At 49.0% G+C, this 22691-nt stretch overlaps 15 non-coding genes across 15 annotated transcripts; all 15 read right to left on the bottom strand.

Moving 5' to 3' along the window:
* Positions 1-410: 410 nt before the first annotated feature.
* Positions 411-482, bottom strand: TRNAE-CUC (transfer RNA glutamic acid (anticodon CUC)). The gene has a single exon. It is a non-coding gene; the product is annotated as a tRNA-Glu (tRNA).
* A 4056-nt stretch (positions 483-4538) lies between these two features.
* Positions 4539-4610, bottom strand: TRNAE-CUC (transfer RNA glutamic acid (anticodon CUC)). The gene has a single exon. It is a non-coding gene; the product is annotated as a tRNA-Glu (tRNA).
* Positions 4611-7265: 2655 nt separating this feature from the next.
* Positions 7266-7337, bottom strand: TRNAE-CUC (transfer RNA glutamic acid (anticodon CUC)). The gene has a single exon. It is a non-coding gene; the product is annotated as a tRNA-Glu (tRNA).
* Positions 7338-9467: 2130 nt separating this feature from the next.
* On the bottom strand, positions 9468-9539 carry TRNAE-CUC (transfer RNA glutamic acid (anticodon CUC)). Its single transcript has one exon. It is a non-coding gene; the product is annotated as a tRNA-Glu (tRNA).
* A 112-nt stretch (positions 9540-9651) lies between these two features.
* TRNAE-UUC (transfer RNA glutamic acid (anticodon UUC)) lies at positions 9652-9722 on the bottom strand. The gene has a single exon. It is a non-coding gene; the product is annotated as a tRNA-Glu (tRNA).
* A 1210-nt stretch (positions 9723-10932) lies between these two features.
* TRNAE-UUC (transfer RNA glutamic acid (anticodon UUC)) lies at positions 10933-11005 on the bottom strand. Its single transcript has one exon. It is a non-coding gene; the product is annotated as a tRNA-Glu (tRNA).
* Positions 11006-11482: 477 nt separating this feature from the next.
* On the bottom strand, positions 11483-11554 carry TRNAE-CUC (transfer RNA glutamic acid (anticodon CUC)). The gene has a single exon. It is a non-coding gene; the product is annotated as a tRNA-Glu (tRNA).
* Positions 11555-14387: 2833 nt separating this feature from the next.
* On the bottom strand, positions 14388-14459 carry TRNAE-CUC (transfer RNA glutamic acid (anticodon CUC)). The gene has a single exon. It is a non-coding gene; the product is annotated as a tRNA-Glu (tRNA).
* Positions 14460-16589: 2130 nt separating this feature from the next.
* TRNAE-CUC (transfer RNA glutamic acid (anticodon CUC)) lies at positions 16590-16661 on the bottom strand. Its single transcript has one exon. It is a non-coding gene; the product is annotated as a tRNA-Glu (tRNA).
* A 112-nt stretch (positions 16662-16773) lies between these two features.
* TRNAE-UUC (transfer RNA glutamic acid (anticodon UUC)) lies at positions 16774-16844 on the bottom strand. The gene has a single exon. It is a non-coding gene; the product is annotated as a tRNA-Glu (tRNA).
* Positions 16845-18054: 1210 nt separating this feature from the next.
* TRNAE-UUC (transfer RNA glutamic acid (anticodon UUC)) lies at positions 18055-18127 on the bottom strand. Its single transcript has one exon. It is a non-coding gene; the product is annotated as a tRNA-Glu (tRNA).
* Positions 18128-18604: 477 nt separating this feature from the next.
* Positions 18605-18676, bottom strand: TRNAE-CUC (transfer RNA glutamic acid (anticodon CUC)). Its single transcript has one exon. It is a non-coding gene; the product is annotated as a tRNA-Glu (tRNA).
* Positions 18677-20069: 1393 nt separating this feature from the next.
* On the bottom strand, positions 20070-20142 carry TRNAE-UUC (transfer RNA glutamic acid (anticodon UUC)). Its single transcript has one exon. It is a non-coding gene; the product is annotated as a tRNA-Glu (tRNA).
* A 477-nt stretch (positions 20143-20619) lies between these two features.
* Positions 20620-20691, bottom strand: TRNAE-CUC (transfer RNA glutamic acid (anticodon CUC)). Its single transcript has one exon. It is a non-coding gene; the product is annotated as a tRNA-Glu (tRNA).
* A 1022-nt stretch (positions 20692-21713) lies between these two features.
* On the bottom strand, positions 21714-21785 carry TRNAE-CUC (transfer RNA glutamic acid (anticodon CUC)). Its single transcript has one exon. It is a non-coding gene; the product is annotated as a tRNA-Glu (tRNA).
* Between the last annotated feature and the right edge of the window lie 906 nt (positions 21786-22691).

Here is a 22691-nt window from a genome sequence, read left to right as displayed (position 1 = left end):
ATGTACCCAGCGCCTCCACCAGTGTCACAATGCAAAAACAGCAGCAGTCGAATCCAGGGAACTCACTTTAATAGTATTAGAATACTGGTAAACTGATCAGAGGAGAACCTCGTCTTTTTCACTCGCTGCGCGTGTTCTTCGTTGTTCTCTTCGAGCTGCATATTCAATGTGGCAATATTGCATGCGCCCATTGGAGACTTGATGATAGCCGATAAAAGAAAATACTTCCGACGCCGGCAATTGCACCCGGGCCTCCTGGGTGAGAGCCAGGTATCCTAGCCTTTATATCATGCCGGAGAACAGAGAGGGCCAGAGTGATCGCTTAGCCTTTTGGACAATAGGGTAAAAGTATTGAAGTTACATACCCTCCGCAAATTGAAGATTCGATGAAAGCAGATAAAAGAAAATGCTTCCGACACCGGAAATCGCACCCGGGCCTCCTGGGTGAGAGCCAGGTATCCTAGCCACTAGACCATGCCGGAGATCGGACAGGAAAGGAGCGATCGCTTAGCCATTTGGTCAACAGGGTAAAACTATTGAAGTTATATTGCGTGCGCAAATTGAAGACTTTATAATATCAGATAAAAGAAAATACTTCCGACACAGGGAATCGAACCCGGGTCTCCTGGGTGAGAGCCAGGTATCCTAGCCGCTAGACGATGCTGGAGAACGGAGCGGGACGGTGCGATCGCTTAGCCATTCGGCCAACAGGGTAAAACTACTGAAGTTACATACCGTGCGCAAATTGGAGACTTGATGATAGCAGATAAAAGAAAATACTTTCGACACCGGGAATCGAACCTGGGCCTCCTGGGTAATAGCCAGGTATCCTAGACACTAGACCACGCCGGAGAATGGAGAGGGACGGACTGATCGCTTAGCGATTCGGCCAACGGGGTAAAAGTATTGAAGTTACATCATCATCATCATCATCATCAGCCTTACTACGTCCACTGCAGGACAAAGGCCTCTCCCATGTTCCGCCAGTTAACCCGGTCCTGTGCTTGCTGCTGCCAATTTATACCCGCAAACTTCTTAATCTCATCTGCCCACCTAATCTTCTGTCTCCCCCTGACCCGCTTCCCTTCTCTGGGAATCCAGTCAGTTACCCTTAATGACCAGCGGTTATCCTGTCTACGCGCTACATGCCCTGCCCATGTCCATTTCTTCTTCTTGATTTCAGCTATGATATCCCTAACCCCCGTTTGTTCCCTAATCCACTCTGCTCTTTTCTTGTCTCTTAAGGTTACACCTACCATTTTTCTTTCCATTGCTCGCTGCGTCGTCCTCAATTTAAGCTGAACCCTCTTTGTAAGTCTCCAGGTTTCTGCTCCGTAGCTAAGTACCGGCAAGATACAGCTGTTATATACCTTCCTCTTGAGGGATAGTGGCAATCTACCTGTCATAATTTGAGAGTGCTTGCCGAATGTGCTCCACCCCATTCTTATTCTTCTAGTTACTTCGATCTCATGGTTCGGCTCTGCGGTTATTACCTGCCCTAAGTAGACATAGTCTTTTACAACTTCAAGTGCACTGTTACCTATCTCGAAGCGCTGCTCCTTGCCGAGGTTGTTGTACATTACTTTCGTTTTCTGCAGATTAATTTTAAGACCCACTTTTCTGCTCTCCTTGTCTAACTCCATAATCATGAGTTGCAATTCGTCCCCCGAGTTACTCAGCAATGCAATGTCATCGGCGAAGCGCAGGTTACTAAGGTATTCTCCATTGACTCTTATCCCTAACTGTTCCCATTCTAGGCTTCTGAAAACCTCCTGTAAGCACGCGGTAAATAGCATTGGGGAAATCGTGTCCCCCTGCCTTACACCCTTCTTGATTGGTATTCTGTTGCTTTCTTTATGAAGCACTATGGTAGCAGTTGATCCCCTGTAGATTTCTTCCAGAATATTTATATATACTTCATCTATGCCCTGATTCCGCACTGTATGCATGACGGCTGATATTTCTACTGAATCAAATGCCTTCTCGTAATCTATGAAGGCTATGTATAGTGGTTGGTTATACTCTGAGCATTTCTCTATTACCTGATCGATAGTATGAATGTGGTCAATTGTTGAGTAGCCTGTTCGAAATCCTGCTTGTTCCTTTGGTTGATTGAATTCTAATGTTTTCTTTACTCTGTTAGCAATTACCTTTGTAAATAGCTTGTATACTACAGAGAGCAAGCTGATCGGCCTGTAATTCTTCAAGTCCTTGTCATCTCCTTTCTTATGTATTAAGATGATGTTAGCGTTCTTCCAAGACTCTGGTACTCTTCCCGTCAAGAGACACCTCGTAAACAGGGTGGCTAGTTTTTCTAACACAATCTGTCCTCCATCTTTCAGCAGATCTGATGTTACCTGATCCTCACCAGCAGCTTTGCCCCTTTGCATGCTCTCCAAAGCTTTTCTGACTTCTTCTATCATTACTGGTGGGGTGTAATTTGGGTTACTGCTAGTTCTGATAGTATTAAGGTCGTGGTTGTCTCGGCTACTGTACAGATCTCTGTAAAACTCCTCCGCTATTTTAACTATCCTATCCATATTGGTAGTTATTTTGCCTTCTTTGTCCCTTAGTGCATACATCCGACTTTTGCCTATCCCAAGTTTCCTCTTCAATGCTTTGACACTTCCTCCGTTTTTCAGAGCGTGTTCAATTCTCTCCATGTTATACTTTCTTACATCGCATACCTTACGTCTATTAATCAACTTCGAAAGCTCTGCCAGTTCTATTTTGTCTGTTGTACTTGACACTTTCATGATTTGACGCTTCTTAATTAGGTTCTTCGTTTCCTGGGAAAGCTTGCCAGTGTCCTGTCTAACTACCCTGCCTCCAACTTCCACTGCACACTCCGTAATGATACTCGTCAGATTATCATTCATTGTATCTACGCTAAGGTTGGTTTCCTCACTAAGAGCCGAGTACCTGTTCTGCAGCGACACTCTGAATTCCTGTACTTTCCCTCTCAGTGCTAGCTGATTGATTGGCTTCTTGCGTATCAGTTTCTGTCGTTCCTTCTTCAAGTCTAGGCGAATTCGAGACCGTACCATTCTGTGGTCACTGCATCGTACCTTGCCAATCACTTCCACATCCTGCACGATTCCAGGGTGTGCACTTATTGTAAAGTCTATTTCGTTCTTATTTTCGCCATTAGGGCTCCTCCATGTCCACTTGCGGTTTTCTCGTTTTCGGTAGAAGGTATTCAATATCCGTAAATTATTGCGTTCTGCGAATTCTACTAGTAGCTCTCCTCTAGCGTTTCTAGTGCCGATGCCATAATCTCCTACTGCCTGGTCTCCAGCCTGCTTCTTCCCTACCTTTGCATTAAAGTCGCCCATCACTATAGTATACTGTGTTTTTACCTTACTCATTGCCGATTCCACGTCTTCATAGAAGCTTTCAACTGAAGCGTCATCATGGCTGGATGTAGGCGCGTAAGCCTGTACTACCTTCATCTTGTATCTTTTATTCAGTTTAATTACGATACCTACCACCCGTTCATTAATGCTATTGTATTCCTCTATGTTGCCAGCCATGTTTCTGTGAATTAGGAATCCCACTCCCAGTTCTCTTCTGTCAGCCAAGCCCCTGTAGCAAAGGACGTGCCCATTCTGTAGCACCGTATAGGCCTCATCTGTCCTCCTAACCTCACAGAGCCCTATTATATCCCATTTAACACCCTCTAGCTCCTCGAATAGTACAGCTAGACTTCCCTCACTAGATAAGGTTCTAGCGTTAAACGTTGCCAAGTTCAGGTTCCAATGGCGGCCTGTCCGGATCCAGAGATTCTTAGCACCCTCTGCTGCGTTGCAGATCTGACCGCCGCCGTGGTCAGTTGCTTCGCAGCTGCTGGGGACTGAGGGCCATGAGTTATATGACGTAAGCATGTGGGAGGTAGTGGCCAGATACTGCACCAGGGTGGCCAATCCTTCTCTGGTGAGGGAGTGCGTTCTCGGCGGTGTTTGCCGGTGAGGCCGCACCCCAGGCCTCTTAATGCAGTTCCATCAACACGCGGATTTTTTTTAATCCGGTTGGGAACTGCGCGGTACCGGGATTTGAACCACGCACCTCTTGCATGCGAGGCGGATGCGCTAACCACTACGCCATCGCCGCATCTCCGTAGACTGAAGTTACATAGCGTGCGCAAATTGGAGACTTGATGATACCAGATAAAAGAAAACACTTCCGCAACGGGAATCTTACCCGGGCCTCCTGGGTGAGAGCCAGATATCCAAGCCACTAGACCATGCCGGAGAGGGGCGGAGCGATCGCTTAGTCATTCGGCCAACACGGTAAAAGTAATGAAGTTGTATAGCGTGCGCCAATTGGAGACTTGAAGATAGCAGATAAAAAATATTTCCGACACCGGGAATCGAACACGGGCATCCTGGGTGAGAGCCAGATATCCAAGCCACAGGACCACGCCGAGAACGGAGAGGGATGGAGCGATCGCTTAGCCATTCGGGCAACAGGGTAAAACTATTGAAGTTACATAGCCTGCGCGAATTGAAGACTTGATGATAGCAGATAAAAGAAAATAAATCCGACAGCGGGAATCGCACCCGGGCCTCCTGGGTGAGAGCCAGGTATCTTAGCCACTAGACCATGTCGGAGAACGAAGAGGGAAAGAGCGATCGCTTAGCCATTCGGCCAACAGGGTAAAACTATTGAATTTACATAGCGTGCGCAAATTGGAGACTTGATGATAGCAGAGAAAAGAAAATACTTCCGACAGTGAGATCGCAATCGGGCCTCCTTGGTGAGAGCCAGGTGTCCTAGCCACCAGACCACGCCGGAGAACGGAGAGGGACGGAGCGATCGCTTAGGCATTCGGCAAACAGGGTAAAAGTATTGAAGTTACATCGCGTTCGCAAATTGGAGACTTGATGATAGCAGATAAAAAATATTTCCGACGCCTGGATTGCACCCGGGCCTCTTGGGTGAGAGCCAGGTATTCTAGCCTTTAGATCATGCCGGAGAACAGAGAGGGCCGGAGTGATCGCTTAGCCATTCGGCCAACAGGGTAAAACTATTGAAGTTACATGCCGTGCGCAAATTGGAGACTTGATGACAGCACATAAAAGAAAATACTTCCGACACCGGGAATCGCACCCGGGCCTCCTGGGTGAGAGCAAGTATCGTAGCCACTAGACCATGCCGGAGAACGGAGAGGAAAAGAGCGATCGCTTAGCCATTCGGCTAACAGGGTAAAACTATTGAAGTTATATTGCGTGCGCAAAGTGAAGACTTTATGATATCAGATAAAAGAAAATACTTCCGACACTGGGAATCAAACCCGGGTCTCCTGGGTGAGAGCCAGGTATCCTAGCCGCTAGACAATGCTGGAGAACGGAGCGGGACGGTGCGATCGCTTAGCCATTCGGCTAACAGGATAAAACTATTGAAGTCACATACCATGTGAAAATGGGAGACTTGATGATAGCAGATAAAAGAAACTACTTCCGACACCGGGAATCCTACATGATCCTGTGTGAGAGCCAGGTATCCAAGCCACTAAACCATGCCGGAGAGAGACGGAGCGATCGCTTAGTCATTCGACCAACAAGGTAAAAGTATTGAAGTTATATTGCATGCGCCAATTGGAGACTTGACGATAGCCGATAAAAGAAAATACTTCCGACGCCGGGAATCGCACCCGGGCCTCCTGGGTGAGAGCCAGGTATCCTAGCCTTTAGATCATGCCGGAGGACAGAGAGGGCCGGAGTGATCGCTTAGCGATTCGGCCAACATGGTAAAAGTATTGAAGTTACATAGCGTGCGCCAATTGGAGACTTGATGACAGCAGATAAAAGAAAACACTTCCGACACCGGGAACCGTACCCGGGCCTCTTGGGTGAGCCAGATATCCAAGCCAATAGACCATGCCGGAGAGAGACGGAGCGATCGCTTAGTCATTCGGCCAACAAGGTAAAAGTATTGAAGTTATATTGCATGCGCCCATTGGAGACTTGATGATAGCCGATAAAAGAAAATACTTCCGACGCCGGCAATTGCACCCGGGCCTCCTGGGTGAGAGCCAGGTATCCTAGCCTTTAGATCATGCTGGAGAACAGAGAGGGCCGGAGTGATCGCTTAGCCTTTCGGCCAATAGGGTAAAACTATTGAAGTTACATACCCTCCGCAAATTGGAGATTTGATGACAGCAGATAAAAGAAAATGCTTCCGACACCGGAAATCGCACCCGGGCCTCCTGGGTGAGAGCCAGGTATCCTAGCCACAAGACCATACCGGAGATCGGACAGGAAAAGAGTGATCACTTAGCCATTCGGCCAACAGGGTAAAACTATTGAAGTTATATTGCGTGCGCAAATTGAAGACTTTATGATATCAGACAAAAGAAAATACTTCCGACACAGGGAATCGAAGCCGGGTCTCCTGGGTGAGAGCCAGGTATCCTAGCCGCTAGACGATGCTGGAGAACGGAGCGGGACGGTGCGATCGCTTAGCCATTCGGCCAACAGGGTAAAACTATTGAAGTCACATACCGTGCGCAAATTGGAGACTTGATGATAGCAGATAAAAGAAACTACTTCGGACACCGGGAATCCTACCTTATCCTGGGTGAGAGCCAGGTATCCAAGCCACTAAACCATGCCAGAGAGTGACGGAGCGATCGCTTAGTCATTCGTCCAACAAGGTAAAAGTATTGAAGTTATATTGCATGCGCCCATTGGAGACTTGATGATAGCCGATAAAAGAAAATACTTCCGACGCCGGGAATCGCACCCGGGCCTCCTGGGTGAGAGCCAGGTATCCTAGCCTTTAGAACATGCTGGAGAACAGAGAGGGACGGAGTGATCGCTTAGCGATTCGGCCAACAGGGTAAAAGTATTGAAGTTACATAGCGTGCGCAAATTGGAGACTTGATGATAGCAGATAAAAGAAAACACTTCCACAACGGGAATCGTACCCGGGCCTCCTGGGTGAGAGCCAGATATCCAAGCCACTAGACCATGCCGAAGAGGGGCGGAGCGATCGCTTAGTCATTCGGCCAACAAGGTAAAAGTAACGAAGTTATATAGCGTGCGCCAATTGGAGACTTGAAGATAGCAGATAAAAATATTTCCGACACCGGGAATCGAACACGGGCATCCTGTGTGAGAGCCAGATATTCAAGCCACAGGACCACGCCGAGAACGGAGAGGGATGGAGCGATCGCTTAGCCATTCGGGCAACAGGGTAAAACTATTGAAGTTACATAGCCTGCGCGAAATGAAGACTTGATGATAGCAGATAAAAGAAAATAAGTCCGACAGCGGGAATCGCACCCGGGCCTCCTGGGTGAGAGCCAGGTATCTTAGCCACTAGACCATGTCGGAGAATGGAGAGGGAAAGAGAGATCGCTTAGCCATTCGGCCAAAAAGGTAAAACTATTGAAGTTACATACCGTGCGCAAATTGGAGACTTGATGATTGCAGATAAAAGAAAATACTTCCAACACCGGAAATCGCACGCAGGCCTCCTGGGTGCGAGCCAGGTATCCTAGTCACTAGACCATGCAGGAGAACAGAGAGGGAACGAGCGATCGCTTAGCCATTCGGCCCACAGGGTAAAAGTATTGAAGTTACATCGCGTGCGCAAATTTCAGACTTGATGACAGCACATAAAAGAAAATACTTCCGACATCGGGAATCGAACCCGGGCCTCCTGGGTGAAAGCCAGGTATCCTAGCCACTAGACAACGCCGAGAACGGAAAGGGACGGAGCGATCGCTTAGCAATTCGGCCAACAGAGTAAAAGTATTGAACCTATATAGCGTGCGCAAATTGGAGACTTGGGGATAGCAGATAAAAAATACTTCCGACACCGGGAACCAAACCCAGGTCACCTGGGTGAGAGCCAGATATCCTAGCCACCAGACCACGCCGGAGAACGGAGAGAACGGAGCGATCGCTTAGGCATTCGACCAACAGGGTAAAAGTATTGAAAATATATTGCATGCGCAAATTGGAGACTTGATGATAGCTGATAAAAGAAAATACCTCCGACACCAGAAATCGCACCCGGGCCTCCCTGGTGCGAGCCAGGTATCCTAGCCACTACACCATGCTGGAGAACAGAGAGGGAACGAGCGATGGCTTAGCTATTCGGCCCACAGGGTAAAAATATTAAAGTTACATCGCGTGCGCAAATTGGAGACTTGATGATAGATGATAAAAGAAAATACTTCCGACAACGAGAATTGAACCCGGGCCTCCTGGGCGAGAGCCAGGTATCCTAGTCACTAGACCATGCCAGAGAACGGAGAGGGACAGAGCAATCGCTTAGCAATTCGGCCAACAGGGTAACAGTATTGAACCTGTATAGCGTGCGCAATTTGGAGACTTCCGGATAGCAGATAAAAAATACTTCCGACACCGAGAACCAAACCCAGGTCACCTGGGTGAGAGCCAGATATCCTAGCCACCAGACCACACCGGAGAACGGAGAGGGATGGAGCGATCGCTTAGGCATTCGGCCAACAGGGTAAAAGTATTGAATTTACATCGCGTGCGCAGATTGGAGACTTGATAATAGAAATAAAAGAAAATACTTCCGACACCAGAAATCGCACCCGGGCCTCCTGAGTGAGAGCCAGGTATCCTAGCCACTAGACCATGCCGGAGAACAGAAAGGGAAGGAGCGATCGCTTAGCGATTTGGCCACATGGTAAAACTATTGAAGTTACATACCAGGCGCAAAATGGAGCGTTGATGATAGCAGATAAAAGAAAATACTTCCAACACCGGGAATCCTACCCGGGCCTCCTGGGTGAGAGCCAGGTATCCAAGCCACTAGACCATTCCGGAGAGAGACAGAGCGATCGCTTAGTCATTCGGCCAACAAGGTAAAAGTATTGAAGTTATAATGCATGCGCCCATTGGAGACTTGATGATAGCCGATAAAAGAAAATACTTCCGACGCCGGGAATCGCACCCGGGCCTCCTGGTTGAGAGTCAGGTATCCTAGCCTTTAGACCATGCAGGAGAACAGAAAGGGACGGAGTGATCGCTTAGCGATTCGGCCAACAGGGTAAAAGTATTGAAGTTACATAGCGTGCGCAAGTTGGAGACTTGATGATAGCAGATAAAAGAAAACACTTCCGCAACGGGAATCGTGCCCGGGCCTCCTGGGGGAAAGCCAGGTATCCTAGCCACTAGACCATGCCGCAGAACGGAGAAGGACGGAGCGATCGCTTAGCGATTCGGCCAACAAGGTAAAAGTATTGAAGTTACATAGCGTGCGCAAATTGGAGAATTGATGATAGATGATAAAAGAAAATACTTCCGACGCCGAGAATAGAACCCGGGCCTCCTGGATGAGAGCCAGGTATCCTAGCCACTAGACCATGCCGGAGAACGGAGAGGGACGGAGAGATCGCTTAGCCATTCGGCCAACAGGGTAAAACTATTGAAGAGACATACTGTGCGCAAATTGGAGACTTGATGACAGCAGATAAAAGAAAATACCTTCGACCCCGGGAATTGAACCCGGGCATCCTGGGTGAGAGCCAGGTATCCTAGCCGCTAGACCATGCCGGAGAATGGAGAGGGACGGAACGATCGCTTAGCCATTCGGCCAACAGGGTAAAACTATTGAAGTTACATACCGTGCGCAAATTGGAAACTTGATGACAACACATAAAAAAAATACTTCGGACACCGGGAATCGAACCCGGGCCTCCTGGTTGAAAGCCAGGTATCCTAGCCACTAGACAATGCCGAGAACGGAAAGGAACGGAGCGATCGCTTAGCAATTCGGCCAACAGGGTAAAAGTATTGCACCTATATAGCATGCGCAAATTGGAGACTTGGGGATAGCAGATAAAAAATACTTCCGACACCGGGAACCAAACCCCGGTCACCTGGGTGAGAGCCAGATATCCTAGCCACCAGATCACGCCGGAGAACGGAGAGGGATGGAGCGATCGCTTAGGCATTCGGCCAACAGGGTGAAAGTATTGAATTTACATCGCGTGCGCAGATTGGAGACTTGATGATAGCAGTAAAAGAAAATACTTCCGACAACAGAAATCGCACCTGGGCCTCCTGAGTGAGAGCCAGGTATCCTAGCCACTAGACCATGCCGGAGAACAGAAAGGGAAGGAGCGATCGCTTAGCGATTTGGCCACATGGTAAAACTATTGAAGTTACATACCATGCGCAAAATGGAGAGTTGATGATAGCAGATAAAAGAAAATACTTCCAACACCGGGAATCCTACCCGGGCCTCCTGGGTGAGAGCCAGGTATCCAAGCCACAGGACCATGCCGGAGAGAGACGGAGCGATCGCTTAGTCATTCGGCCAACAAGGTAAAAGTATTGAAGTTATATTGCATGCGCCCATTGGAGACTTGATGATAGCCGATAAAAGAAAATACTTCCGACGCTGGGAATCGCACCCGGGCCTCCTGGTTGAGAGCCAGGTATCCTAGCCTTTAGACCATGCCGGAGAACAGAGAGGGACGGAGTGATCGCTTAGCGATTCGGCCAACAGGGTAAAAGTATTGAAGTTACATAGCGTGCGCAAATTGGAGACTTGATGATAGCAGATAAAAGAAAACACTTCCGCAACGGGAATCGTACCCGGGCCTCCTGGGGGAAAGCCAGGTATCCTAGCCACTAGACCATGCTGGAGAATGGAGAGGGAAAGAGAGATCGCTTAGCCATTCGGCCAAAGAGGTAAAACTATTGAAGTTACATACCGTGCGCAAATTGGAGACTTGATGATTGCAGATAAAAGAAAATACTTCCAACACCGGAAATCGCACCCGGGCCTCCTGGGTGCGAGCCAGGTATCCTAGTCACTAGACCATGCCGGAGAACAGAGAGGGAACGAGCGATCGCTTAGCCATTCGGCCCACAGGGTAAAAGTATTGAAGATACATCGCGTGCGCAAATTGGAGACTTGATGACAGCACATAAAAGAAAATACTTCCGACACCGGGAATCGAACCCGGGCCTCCTGGGTGAAAGCCAGGTATCCTAGCCACTAGACAACGCCGAGAACGGAAAAGGACGGAGCGATCGATTAGCAATTCGGCCAACAGGGTAAAAGTATTGAACCTATATAGCGTGCGCAAATTGGAGACTTGGGGATAGCAGATAAAACATACTTCCGACACCGGGAACCAAACCCAGGTCACCTGGGTGAGAGCCAGATATCCTAGCCACCAGACCACGCCGGAGAACAAAGAGAACGGAGCGATCGCTTAGGCATTCGGCCAACAGGGTAAAAGTATTGAAAATATATTGCATGCGCAAATTGGAGACTTGATGATAGCTGATAAAAGAAAATACCTCCGACACCAGAAATCGCACCCGGGCCTCCATGGTGCGAGCCAGGTATCCTAGCCACTACACCATGCTGGAGAACAGAGAGGGAACGAGCGATGGCTTAGCTATTCGGCCCACAGGGTAAAAATATTAAAGTTACATCGCGTGCGCAAATTGGAGACTTGATGATAGATGATAAAAGAAAATACTTCCGACACCGAGAATTGAACCCGGGCCTCCTGGGCGAGAGCCAGGTATCCTAGTCACTAGACCATGCCAGAGAACGGAGAGGGACAGAGCAATCGCTTAGCAATTCGGCCAACAGGGTAACAGTATTGAACCTGTATAGCGTGCGCAATTTGGAGACTTCAGGATAGCAGATAAAAATACTTTCGACACCGAGAACCAAACCCAGGTCACCTGGGTGAGAGCCAGATATCCTAGCCACCAGACCACACCGGAGAACGGAGAGGGATGGAGCGATCGCTTAGGCATTCGGCCAATAGGGTAAAAGTATTGAATTTACATCGCGTGCGCAGATTGGAGACTTGATAATAGCAATAAAAGAAAATACTTCCGACACCAGAAATCGCACCCGGGCCTCCTGAGTGAGAGCCAGTTATCCTAGCCACTAGACCATGCCGGAGAACAGAAAGGGAAGGAGCGATCGCTTAGCGATTTGGCCACATGGTAAAACTATTGAAGTTACATACCAGGCGCAAAATGGAGAGTTGATGATAGCAGATAAAAGAAAATACTTCCAACACCGGGAATCCTACCCGGGCCTCCTGGGTGAGAGCCAGGTATCCAAGCCACTAGACCATTCCGGAGAGAGACAGAGCGATCGCTTAGTCATTCGGCCAACAAGGTAAAAGTATTGAAGTTATATTGCATGCGCCCATTGGAGACTTGATGATAGCCGATAAAAGAAAATACTTCCGACGCCGGGAATCGCACCCGGGCCTCCTGGTTGAGAGTCAGGTATCCTAGCCTTTAGACCATGCCGGAGAACAGAAAGGGACGGAGTGATCGCTTAGCGATTCGGCTAACAGGGTAAAACTATTGAAGTTATATTGCGTGCGCAAAGTGAAGACTTTATGATATCAGATAAAAGAAAATACTTCCGACACTGGGAATCAAACCCGGGTCTCCTGGGTGAGAGCCAGGTATCCTAGCCGCTAGACAATGCTGGAGAACGGAGCGGGACGGTGCGATCGCTTAGCCATTCGGCTAACAGGATAAAACTATTGAAGTCACATACCATGTGAAAATTGGAGACTTGATGATAGCAGATAAAAGAAACTACTTCCGACACCGGGAATCCTACATGATCCTGTGTGAGAGCCAGGTATCCAAGCCACTAAACCATGCCGGAGAGAGACGGAGCGATCGCTTAGTCATTCGACCAACAAGGTAAAAGTATTGAAGTTATATTGCATGCGCCAATTGGAGACTTGACGATAGCCGATAAAAGAAAATACTTCCGACGCCGGGAATCGCACCCGGGCCTCCTGGGTGAGAGCCAGGTATCCTAGCCTTTAGATCATGCCGGAGGACAGAGAGGGCCGGAGTGATCGCTTAGCGATTCGGCCAACAGGGTAAAAGTATTGAAGTTACATAGCGTGCGCCAATTGGAGACTTGATGACAGCAGATAAAAGAAAACACTTCCGACACCGGGAACCGTACCCGGGCCTCTTGGGTGAGCCAGATATCCAAGCCAATAGACCATGCCGGAGAGAGACGGAGCGATCGCTTAGTCATTCGGCCAACAAGGTAAAAGTATTGAAGTTATATTGCATGCGCCCATTGGAGACTTGATGATAGCCGATAAAAGAAAATACTTCCGACGCCGGCAATTGCACCCGGGCCTCCTGGGTGAGAGCCAGGTATCCTAGCCTTTAGATCATGCTGGAGAACAGAGAGGGCCGGAGTGATCGCTTAGCCTTTCGGCCAATAGGGTAAAACTATTGAAGTTACATACCCTCCGCAAATTGGAGATTTGATGACAGCAGATAAAAGAAAATGCTTCCGACACCGGAAATCGCACCCGGGCCTCCTGGGTGAGAGCCAGGTATCCTAGCCACAAGACCATACCGGAGATCGGACAGGAAAAGAGCGATCACTTAGCCATTCGGCCAACAGGGTAAAACTATTGAAGTTATATTGCGTGCGCAAATTGAAGACTTTATGATATCAGACAAAAGAAAATACTTCCGACACAGGGAATCGAACCCGGGTCTCCTGGGTGAGAGCCAGGTATCCTAGCCGCTAGACGATGCTGGAGAACGGAGCGGGACGGTGCGATCGCTTAGCCATTCGGCCAACAGGGTAAAACCATTGAAGTCACATACCGTGCGCAAATTGGAGACTTGATGATAGCAGATAAAAGAAACTACTTCGGACACCGGGAATCCTACCTTATCCTGGGTGAGAGCCAGGTATCCAAGCCACTAAACCATGCCAGAGAGTGACGGAGCGATCGCTTAGTCATTCGTCCAACAAGGTAAAAGTATTGAAGTTATATTGCATGCGCCCATTGGAGACTTGATGATAGCCGATAAAAGAAAATACTTCCGACGCCGGGAATCGCACCCGGGCCTCCTGGGTGAGAGCCAGGTATCCTAGCCTTTAGAACATGCTGGAGAACAGAGAGGGACGGAGTGATCGCTTAGCGATTCGGCCAACAAGGTAAAAGTATTGAAGTTACATAGCGTGCGCCAATTGGAGACTTGATGATAGCAGATAAAAGAAAACACTTCCACAACGGGAATCGTACCCGGGCCTCCTGGGTGAGAGCCAGATATCCAAGCCACTAGACCATGCCGAAGAGGGGCGGAGCGATCGCTTAGTCATTCGGCCAACAAGGTAAAAGTAACGAAGTTATATAGCGTGCGCCAATTGGAGACTTGAAGATAGCAGATAAAAATATTTCCGACACCGGGAATCGAACACGGGCATCCTGTGTGAGAGCCAGATATTCAAGCCACAGGACCACGCCGAGAACGGAGAGGGATGGAGCGATCGCTTAGCCATTCGGGCAACAGGGTAAAACTATTGAAGTTACATAGCCTGCGCGAAATGAAGACTTGATGATAGCAGATAAAAGAAAATAAGTCCGACAGCGGGAATCGCACCCGGGCCTCCTGGGTGAGAGCCAGGTATCTTAGCCACTAGACCATGTCGGAGAATGGAGAGGGAAAGAGAGATCGCTTAGCCATTCGGCCAAAAAGGTAAAACTATTGAAGTTACATACCGTGCGCAAATTGGAGACTTGATGATTGCAGATAAAAGAAAATACTTCCAACACCGGAAATCGCACGCAGGCCTCCTGGGTGCGAGCCAGGTATCCTAGTCACTAGACCATGCAGGAGAACAGAGAGGGAACGAGCGATCGCTTAGCCATTCGGCCCACAGGGTAAAAGTATTGAAGTTACATCGCGTGCGCAAATTTGAGACTTGATGACAGCACATAAAAGAAAATACTTCCGACATCGGGAATCGAACCCGGGCCTCCTGGGTGAAAGCCAGGTATCCTAGCCACTAGACAACGCCGAGAATGGAAAGGGACGGAGCGATCGCTTAGCAATTCGGCCAACAGAGTAAAAGTATTGAACCTATATAGCGTGCGCAAATTGGAGACTTGGGGATAGCAGATAAAAAATACTTCCGACACCGGGAACCAAACCCAGGTCACCTGGGTGAGAGCCAGATATCCTAGCCACCAGACCACGCCGGAGAACGGAGAGAACGGAGCGATCGCTTAGGCATTCGACCAACAGGGTAAAAGTATTGAAAATATATTGCATGCGCAAATTGGAGACTTGATGATAGCTGATAAAAGAAAATACCTCCGACACCAGAAATCGCACCCGGGCCTCCCTGGTGCGAGCCAGGTATCCTAGCCACTACACCATGCTGGAGAACAGAGAGGGAACGAGCGATGGCTTAGCTATTCGGCCCACAGGGTAAAAATATTAAAGTTACATCGCGTGCGCAAATTGGAGACTTGATGATAGATGATAAAAGAAAATACTTCCGACAACGAGAATTGAACCCGGGCCTCCTGGGCGAGAGCCAGGTATCCTAGTCACTAGACCATGCCAGAGAACGGAGAGGGACAGAGCAATCGCTTAGCAATTCGGCCAACAGGGTAACAGTATTGAACCTGTATAGCGTGCGCAATTTGGAGACTTCAGGATAGCAGATAAAAAATACTTCCGACACCGAGAACCAAACCCAGGTCACCTGGGTGAGAGCCAGATATCCTAGCCACCAGACCACACCGGAGAACGGAGAGGGATGGAGCGATCGCTTAGGCATTCGGCCAACAGGGTAAAAGTATTGAATTTACATCGCGTGCGCAGATTGGAGACTTGATAATAGAAATAAAAGAAAATACTTCCGACACCAGAAATCGCACCCGGGCCTCCTGAGTGAGAGCCAGGTATCCTAGCCACTAGACCATGCCGGAGAACAGAAAGGGAAGGAGCGATCGCTTAGCGATTTGGCCACATGGTAAAACTATTGAAGTTACATACCAGGCGCAAAATGGAGCGTTGATGATAGCAGATAAAAGAAAATACTTCCAACACCGGGAATCCTACCCGGGCCTCCTGGGTGAGAGCCAGGTATCCAAGCCACTAGACCATTCCGGAGAGAGACAGAGCGATCGCTTAGTCATTCGGCCAACAAGGTAAAAGTATTGAAGTTATAATGCATGCGCCCATTGGAGACTTGATGATAGCCGATAAAAGAAAATACTTCCGACGCCGGGAATCGCACCCGGGCCTCCTGGTTGAGAGTCAGGTATCCTAGCCTTTAGACCATGCAGGAGAACAGAAAGGGACGGAGTGATCGCTTAGCGATTCGGCCAACAGGGTAAAAGTATTGAAGTTACATAGCGTGCGCAAGTTGGAGACTTGATGATAGCAGATAAAAGAAAACACTTCCGCAACGGGAATCGTGCCCGGGCCTCCTGGGGGAAAGCCAGGTATCCTAGCCACTAGACCATGCCGCAGAACGGAGAAGGACGGAGCGATCGCTTAGCGATTCGGCCAACAAGGTAAAAGTATTGAAGTTACATAGCGTGCGCAAATTGGAGAATTGATGATAGATGATAAAAGAAAATACTTCCGACGCCGAGAATAGAACCCGGGCCTCCTGGATGAGAGCCAGGTATCCTAGCCACTAGACCATGCCGGAGAACGGAGAGGGACGGAGAGATCGCTTAGCCATTCGGCCAACAGGGTAAAACTATTGAAGAGACATACTGTGCGCAAATTGGAGACTTGATGACAGCAGATAAAAGAAAATACCTTCGACCCCGGGAATTGAACCCGGGCATCCTGGGTGAGAGCCAGGTATCCTAGCCGCTAGACCATGCCGGAGAATGGAGAGGGACGGAACGATCGCTTAGCCATTCGGCCAACAGGGTAAAACTATTGAAGTTACATACCGTGCGCAAATTGGAAACTTGATGACAACACATAAAAAAAATACTTCGGACACCGGGAATCGAACCCGGGCCTCCTGGTTGAAAGCCAGGTATCCTAGCCACTAGACAATGCCGAGAACGGAAAGGAACGGAGCGATCGCTTAGCAATTCGGCCAACAGGGTAAAAGTATTGCACCTATATAGCATGCGCAAATTGGAGACTTGGGGATAGCAGATAAAAAATACTTCCGACACCGGGAACCAAACCCCGGTCACCTGGGTGAGAGCCAGATATCCTAGCCACCAGATCACGCCGGAGAACGGAGAGGGATGGAGCGATCGCTTAGGCATTCGGCCAACAGGGTGAAAGTATTGAATTTACATCGCGTGCGCAGATTGGAGACTTGATGATAGCAGTAAAAGAAAATACTTCCGACACCAGAAATCGCACCTGGGCCTCCTGAGTGAGAGCCAGGTATCCTAGCCACTAGACCATGCCGGAGAACAGAAAGGGAAGGAGCGATCGCTTAGCGATTTGGCCACATGGTAAAACTATTGAAGTTACATACCATGCGCAAAATGGAGAGTTGATGATAGCAGATAAAAGAAAATACTTCCAACACCGGGAATCCTACCCGGGCCTCCTGGGTGAGAGCCAGGTATCCAAGCCACAGGACCATGCCGGAGAGAGACGGAGCGATCGCTTAGTCATTCGGCCAACAAGGTAAAAGTATTGAAGTTATATTGCATGCGCCCATTGGAGACTCGATGATAGCCGATAAAAGAAAATACTTCCGACGCTGGGAATCGCACCCGGGCCTCCTGGTTGAGAGCCAGGTATCCTAGCCTTTAGACCATGCCGGAGAACAGAGAGGGACGGAGTGATCGCTTAGCGATTCGGCCAACAGGGTAAAAGTATTGAAGTTACATAGCGTGCGCAAATTGGAGACTTGATGATAGCAGATAAAAGAAAACACTTCCGCAACGGGAATCGTACCCGGGCCTCCTGGGGGAAAGCCAGGTATCCTAGCCACTAGACCATGCTGGAGAATGGAGAGGGAAAGAGAGATCGCTTAGCCATTCGGCCAAAGAGGTAAAACTATTGAAGTTACATACCGTGCGCAAATTGGAGACTTGATGATTGCAGATAAAAGAAAGTACTTCCAACACCGGAAATCGCACCCGGGCCTCCTGGGTGCGAGCCAGGTATCCTAGTCACTAGACCATGCCGGAGAACAGAGAGGGAACGAGCGATCGCTTAGCCATTCGGCCCACAGGGTAAAAGTATTGAAGATACATCGCGTGCGCAAATTGGAGACTTGATGACAGCACATAAAAGAAAATACTTCCGACACCGGGAATCGAACCCGGGCCTCCTGGGTGAAAGCCAGGTATCCTAGCCACTAGACAACGCCGAGAACGGAAAAGGACGGAGCGATCGATTAGCAATTCGGCCAACAGGGTAAAAGTATTGAACCTATATAGCGTGCGCAAATTGGAGACTTGGGGATAGCAGATAAAACATACTTCCGACACCGGGAACCAAACCCAGGTCACCTGGGTGAGAGCCAGATATCCTAGCCACCAGACCACGCCGGAGAACAAAGAGAACGGAGCGATCGCTTAGGCATTCGGCCAACAGGGTAAAAGTATTGAAAATATATTGCATGCGCAAATTGGAGACTTGATGATAGCTGATAAAAGAAAATACCTCCGACACCAGAAATCGCACCCGGGCCTCCATGGTGCGAGCCAGGTATCCTAGCCACTACACCATGCTGGAGAACAGAGAGGGAACGAGCGATGGCTTAGCTATTCGGCCCACAGGGTAAAAATATTAAAGTTACATCGCGTGCGCAAACTGGAGACTTGATGATAGATGATAAAAGAAAATACTTCCGACACCGAGAATTGAACCCGGGCCTCCTGGGCGAGAGCCAGGTATCCTAGTCACTAGACCATGCCAGAGAACGGAGAGGGACAGAGCAATCGCTTAGCAATTCGGCCAACAGGGTAACAGTATTGAACCTGTATAGCGTGCGCAATTTGGAGACTTCAGGATAGCAGATAAAAAATACTTTCGACACCGAGAACCAAACCCAGGTCACCTGGGTGAGAGCCAGATATCCTAGCCACCAGACCACACCGGAACGGAGAGGGATGGAGCGATCGCTTAGGCATTCGGCCAATAGGGTAAAAGTATTGAATTTACATCGCGTGCGCAGATTGGAGACTTGATAATAGCAATAAAAGAAAATACTTCCGACACCAGAAATCGCACCCGGGCCTCCTGAGTGAGAGCCAGTTATCCTAGCCACTAGACCATGCCGGAGAACAGAAAGGGAAGGAGCGATCGCTTAGCGATTTGGCCACATGGTAAAACTATTGAAGTTACATACCAGGCGCAAAATGGAGAGTTGATGATAGCAGATAAAAGAAAATACTTCCAACACCGGGAATCCTACCCGGGCCTCCTGGGTGAGAGCCAGGTATCCAAGCCACTAGACCATTCCGGAGAGAGACAGAGCGATCGCTTAGTCATTCGGCCAACAAGGTAAAAGTATTGAAGTTATATTGCATGCGCCCATTGGAGACTTGATGATAGCCGATAAAAGAAAATACTTCCGACGCCGGGAATCGCACCCGGGCCTCCTGGTTGAGAGTCAGGTATCCTAGCCTTTAGACCATGCCGGAGAACAGAAAGGGACGGAGTGATCGCTTAGCGATTCGGCCAACAGGGTAAAAGTATTGAAGTTATATTGCATGCGCCCATTGGAGACTTGATGATAGCCGATAAAAGAAAATACTTCCGACGCTGGGAATCGCACCCGGGCCTCCTGGTTGAGAGCCAGGTATCCTAGCCTTTAGACCATGCCGGAGAACAGAGAGGGACGGAGTGATCGCTTAGCGATTCGGCCAACAGGGTAAAAGTATTGAAGTTACATAGCGTGCGCAAATTGGAGACTTGATGATAGCAGATAAAAGAAAACACTTCCGCAACGGGAATCGTACCCGGGCCTCCTGGGGGAAAGCCAGGTATCCTAGCCACTAGACCATGCTGGAGAATGGAGAGGGAAAGAGAGATCGCTTAGCCATTCGGCCAAAAAGGTAAAACTATTGAAGTTACATACCGTGCGCAAATTGGAGACTTGATGATTGCAGATAAAAGAAAATACTTCCAACACCGGAAATCGCACCCTGGCCTCCTGGGTGCGAGCCAGGTATCCTAGTCACTAGACCATGCCGGAGAACAGAGAGGGAACGAGCGATCGCTTAGCCATTCGGCCCACAGGGTAAAAGTATTGAAGATACATCGCGTGCGCAAATTGGAGACTTGATGACAGCACATAAAAGAAAATACTTCCGACACCGGGAATCGAACCCGGGCCTCCTGGGTGAAAGCCAGGTATCCTAGCCACTAGACAACGCCGAGAACGGAAAGGGGCGGAGCGATCGCTTAGCAATTCGGCCAACAGGGTAAAAGTATTGAACCTATATAGCGTGCGCAAATTGGAGACTTGGGGATAGCAGATAAAAAATACTTCCGACACCGGGAACCAAACCCAGGTCACCTGGGTGAGAGCCAGATATCCTAGCCACCAGACCACGCCGGAGAACGGAGAGAACGGAGCGATCGCTTAGGCATTCGGCCAACAGGGTAAAAGTATTGAAAATATATTGCATGCGCAAATTGGAGACTTGATGATAGCTGATAAAAGAAAATACCTCCGACACCAGAAATCGCACCCGGGCCTCCCTGGTGCGAGCCAGGTATCCTAGCCACTACACCATGCTGGAGAACAGAGAGGGAACGAGCGATGGCTTAGCTATTCGGCCCACAGGGTAAAAATATTAAAGTTACATCGCGTGCGCAAATTGGAGACTTGATGATAGATGATAAAAGAAAATACTTCCGACACCGAGAATTGAACCCGGGCCTCCTGGGCGAGAGCCAGGTATCCTAGTCACTAGACCATGCCAGAGAACGGAGAGGGACAGAGCAATCGCTTAGCAATTCGGCCAACAGGGTAACAGTATTGAACCTGTATAGCGTGCGAAATTTGGAGACTTCAGGATAGCAGATAAAAAATACTTCCGACACCGAGAACCAAACCCAGGTCACCTGGGTGAGAGCCAGATATCCTAGCCACCAGACAACACCGGAGAACGGAGAGGGATGGAGCGATCGCTTAGGCATTCGGCCAATAGGGTAGTATTGAATTTACATCGCGTGCGCAGATTGGAGACTTGATATTAGCAATAAAAGAAAATACTTCCGACACCAGAAATCGCACCCGGGCCTCCTGAGTGAGAGCCAGTTATCCTAGCCACTAGACCATGCCGGAGAACAGAAAGGGAAGGAGCGATCGCTTAGCGATTTGGCCACATGGTAAAACTATTGAAGTTACATACCAGGCGCAAAATGGAGAGTTGATGATAGCAGATAAAAGAAAATACTTCCAACACCGGGAATCCTACCCGGGCCTCCTGGGTGAGAGCCAGGTATGCAAGCCACTAGACCATTCCGGAGAGAGACAGAGCGATCGCTTAGTCATTCGGCCAACAAGGTAAAAGTATTGAAGTTATATTGCATGCGCCCATTGGAGACTTGATGATAGCCGATAAAAGAAAATACTTCCGACGCCGGGAATCGCACCCGGGCCTCCTGGTTGAGAGTCAGGTATCCTAGCCTTTAGACCATGCCGGAGAACAGAAAGGGACGGAGTGATCGCTTAGCGATTCGGCCAACAGGATAAAAGTATTGAAGTTACATAGCGTGCGCAAATTGGAGACTTGATGATAGCAGATAAAAGCAAGCACTTCCGCAACGGGAATCGTGCCCGGGCCTCCTGGGGGAAAGCCAGGTATCCTAGCCACTAGACCATGCCGCAGAAAGGAGAAGGACGGAGCGATCGCTTAGCGATTCGGCCAACAAGGTAAAAGTATTGAAGTTACATAGCGTGCGCAAATTGGAGAATTGATGATAGATGATAAAAGAAAATACTTCCGACACCGAGAATAGAACCCGGGCCTCCTGGGTGAGAGCCAGGTATCCTAGCCACTAGACCATGCCGGAGAACGGAGAGGGACGGAGAGATCGCTTAGCCATTCGGCCAACAGGGTAAAAGTATTGAACCTATATAGCATGCGCAAATTGGAGACTTGGGGATAGCAGATAAAAATACTTCCGACACCGGGAACCAAACCCAGGTCACCTGGGTGAGAGCCAGATATCCTAGCCACCAGACCACGCCGGAGAACGGAAAGAACGGAGCGATCGCTTAGGCATTCGGCCAACAGGGTAAAAGTATTGAAAATATATTGCATGCGCAAATTGGAGACTTGATGATAGCTGATAAAAGAAAATACTTCCGACACCAGAAATCGCACCCGGGCCTCCTGGGTGCGAGCCAGGTATCCTAGCCACTACACCATGCTGGAGAACAGAGAGGGAACGAGCGATCGCTTAGCTATTCGGCCCACAGGGTAAAAGTATTAAAGTTACATCGCGTGCGCAAATTGGAGACTTGATGATAGATGATAAAAGAAAATACTTCCCACACCGAGAATTGAACACGGGCCTGCTGGGCGAGAGCCAGGTATCCTAGTCACTAGACCATGCCGGAGAACGGAGAGGGCAGAGCAATCGCTTAGCAATTCGGCCAACAGGGTAGCAGTATTGAACCTGTATAGCGTGCGCAATTTGGAGACTTCAGGATAGCAGATAAAAATACTTCCGACACCGAGAACCAAACCCAGGTCACCAGGGTGAGAGCCAGATATCCCAGCCACCAGACCACGCCGGAGAACGGAGAGGGATGGAGCGATCGCTTAGGCATTCGGCCAACAGGGTAAAAGTATTGAATTTACATCGCGTGCGCAGATTGGAGACTTGATGATAGCAATAAAAGAAAATACTTCCGACACCAGAAATCGCACCCGGGCCTCCTGAGTGAGAGCCAGGTATCCTAGCCACTAAACC

Source organism: Rhipicephalus microplus, chromosome 3 (assembly GCF_043290135.1).
Source record: "Rhipicephalus microplus isolate Deutch F79 chromosome 3, USDA_Rmic, whole genome shotgun sequence".
NCBI lineage: Eukaryota > Metazoa > Arthropoda > Arachnida > Ixodida > Ixodidae > Rhipicephalus > Rhipicephalus microplus.
Note: the sequence above shows the minus strand (reverse complement) of the source record. Positions and strands in the feature narration are given on the sequence as shown.